The sequence below is a fragment of the Tigriopus californicus genome, chromosome 12, assembly GCF_007210705.1.
Source record: "Tigriopus californicus strain San Diego chromosome 12, Tcal_SD_v2.1, whole genome shotgun sequence".
Classification (NCBI taxonomy): Eukaryota; Metazoa; Arthropoda; class Copepoda; order Harpacticoida; family Harpacticidae; genus Tigriopus; species Tigriopus californicus.
In genome coordinates this window covers 7,722,833-7,726,061 of record NC_081451.1, presented here as the reverse complement: position 1 = coordinate 7,726,061, position 3,229 = coordinate 7,722,833, and the positions used below count along the sequence as shown (strand labels likewise).

Here is a 3,229-nt window from a genome sequence, read left to right as displayed (position 1 = left end):
AAATTGGTTATGGAGATCTGGGGTCACGTAAGTAGTCACGGACGCCTTGTACTTTCCCAGACGACTAATGATCAGATCAACAGCACCGTAACATCGCATTTTCGAATTGTTTGCAGCTCGAATGGAACGTGATCTCGAGGTGTCAATCACGATGCCATAAGTCCGGGCAAGATCAGCTGAGATCAATGACTCTGTTGCACCCGTGTCTGGCAAGATGTCCATTGTAAAAGGTGTGCCACTTGGAGGAAGAACATGGACATCGATGGTCGGGGTGGGACGAGCCTTGAACATGTTGACGCGGATGATGGAGGAAGTGATGGGATTCGTGTTCTGGGATAGACGATCCCGGGATTTAGATCTTCCACGCCAGATTTTACCGCCTTGACAAACAGACGCAAAGTGACCTGGTTTTTGGCACTTGCTGCATGTCTTGTTTAGAGCTGGACAATGCTCTCGGGAGTTTCCTCCACGGTGAGTGGTATTTCCACATCCTATGCATTTGCCTTGGGGAATATTAGAGATGGATCGATCACCCTCCTTGGAAGGTTTGGATTTAAATTGAGATTTTGATCGTTTGTAGGAGGATGTGGCTGCAATCATGATTGGGGTTAGATCATTTGAAATTGATCTTTCCGCGGTCGTTGCAGACTCCCATGCCATTGCAGTTCGGTGAAGAAGATCACGAGAGGGGTCGGATTGACGAAGGAATTCTTCACGAAGTCGGCGGTCGGAAATCCCAGTGACCAATCGGAGAATATAGAGGTCGTCCTCTTCGATCGTGTCCAATTCAGCTTCCTGGCCCTCCAATTGTAAACGAAGATACCAGTCACTGAATTTTTCTCCAGGCTGCTGATCACATCGAAAGAAATTGTATCGGCGTGTTAGAAGCGGTATGTGCTGGACGAAAATTTCCCGTAACTCTGCAATACATCCCTGGCTCCCCAGGATCGGAGTGTCATCCTTGGTTTTGGTGGAGAGCATCTGCTGGAGTTTGAGGTCGAGGCAGGAATGGAGATAGCCTCGCTGTTCCCCAAGAGGGAAAGTGTCCATGTGGTTGGACGAGTAGAACAAGGTGAAACCTGTGTTTCATGAACGGAACTCTGCCAAAGTGCACGAAGAAGAAAGTTTCTCCGGTTTTAGGGCAAGGTTGATCTTGGAGATGTTTTGGTGGTTGGAGCTTGACGAATCTGGTCGACTTGGCCGTGCCTGAGCACGAACAGAGGTGGAAGTTTTGAGAATGCGTTCCTGGAGCTTGGAAACATCCTTGGAGAATTTCGTGACATGGGAATCCTCTTTGGTGAATGACTCACCATCCAAATGTCCGCTTGACGATGCCAGTACTTCTTCCAGAGTGTTCAGGGAGTCCTCGACTTTGGCAAAGAGGCCATTAATCCTCTCTACCATGGAGATATCCCAATCAGATGTGTCCAACGAATCCACATCGGAAAGGAAGGAGTCGCAAGTGTTGAAATGCCGTGAGAAGACGCTCCTCCTTGAGATCAGTGATTGTTTAGCCGAGTCCATGATATAACGTACGGTGAGTCGTGAGTGGTGGAATAATTGAACCACGGGTAAGATTCGTGAAGGATGTGCGGAGCGTCAGGACGGTTGGGGCACAAACGAATCCGGGGAAGGACGTGTTCCAAAAGAATCGAAGAGATTGAGATGGAAGTGGGGCGAAAGTCCTTAAAACTGTTGCGCCATGTTGAGATATCAAAAAGTACGTATATTCAAGATGGAGTCGGGAAGAGAAGTGGTAGAACGGGTATTGGAAAAAGGGAACTAGAAATACCAGTATTGGCATAGAGGGAGTGAGTGAGTGAGTTAATAGATAAGAGAAAGGATAGATGGCGTTATATGAAGACTTATCACAATGAACCTTGAAATAAAATCCCAGCTGTCCTTAGACATATCAAGATTAGCACAAAAGATTGCATGTAATGCCTTATGAATTAAAAGACCTGCAGATTATCCAACATCCTACGTTTTTATATTGTGCTATAGTTTTCCTGATTTGCTATTGATGTCTGAAAGTTAATAAACTAGTCATAAGTTGTCAAACAATTTCATGGATGATTTGTCATTCTAAATTTTGCCTCCGTTGGTAAATTATATGTGAATGCTTCAAGCAATTGGCGAGGTATTCTTTTTCACACGAAGTTTCTTTCTTTAAACTCCTGGTTAAACCGAAATCTCGTTTCCCATTTCAAAACATGGCAAGGGGGAATCAGTTTGTTCAGGGAGCAGAACGAGCTTTTATAGTAGGACAAAATGGTGTTCAATAAGTGCGTCGATTAAAAAAACGGCAAATTTTTCAAAATTGACCATAGTGTTCGAACATATTCAATGTCAAATGAGCTTAAACACAATATGTTAAAATTGTATCATTGGTATGGTAGCTCTTTGCATCTCTAAAGCATAAGCTAGTTTTCGCCAACCTGAAAAATCTCCTCAGGGATAAAAAGTATTCAACTATATTAACCAAAATACTAACAAGTCTAAAATTTTGAATTGTAGAGGAACTAGATATTTCGTCTGCACGTAGGTCCATCCTTCCTTAACACGGTAGGCCTAATGCCGTTCATTGAAAGCATCATATACCTAAAATGGAACCAGGGTCAGGCGTGTCATGTTATGTTATTGACGCGCAGAGAACAGACTACTACGAATTGCCCTCCTGCCCTGGCATATTACTCCTCAGGCAGACTGTTTTAGCCTTTCCTATGGCTTTTCGGGCGCCACTTATGGGCACTTTTGCCGGACGTCAGGGATTTTCACATTGAGTTACTCTTGCAGGCATTGTTTCATCAAGCCCGCATGGCAACGGCCAAATGACAGCCTGTGTTACCCTGTCTCCTCTGGCCATCGGCGACTGTGTCACTGTTCAGGATTCGGTCTCTAAGCGATGGGTGCCAGGCCCTACCATCCTTGAGTGCATGGATCACGGCCGGTCCTACGTTCTCCAGTCACAACATGGGACTGCTATGAGGCGAATTCGTCGATTTCTTCATCTTGGCTCGACTATTTCTCCGGATTCGGTTGGTGCAGGACCAGATCCAACAGATTCCCCGGCCTCTCCTTGGCGTAGTCGTCGTCTACGAGGGCTTCCTCACGAATAATGGGCGAAGTACCCACGTGATGAATGTGAGGAAATGGAGATTTATTTTTGGAAGTTATTCCAGATCACAGACGTCAGCCTCCTTCTGTAGTTGAGGACAAGTTTCGAGCA

At 45.5% G+C, this 3,229-nt stretch overlaps 1 long non-coding RNA gene across 2 annotated transcripts; it reads left to right on the top strand.

The window, feature by feature from the left end:
• On the top strand, window positions 1–1,618 carry LOC131891808 (uncharacterized). Of its 2 annotated transcripts, none has more exons than XR_009374470.1 (3): window positions 1–27; window positions 117–471; window positions 581–945. It is a non-coding gene; the product is annotated as an uncharacterized LOC131891808 (long non-coding RNA). The 2 variants fall into 2 exon arrangements; XR_009374471.1 differs by lacking the exon at window positions 1–27 and adding an exon at window positions 1,141–1,618 and having other exon boundaries at window positions 58–471; window positions 581–1,072.
• The last annotated feature ends 1,611 nt before the right edge of the window (window positions 1,619–3,229 follow it).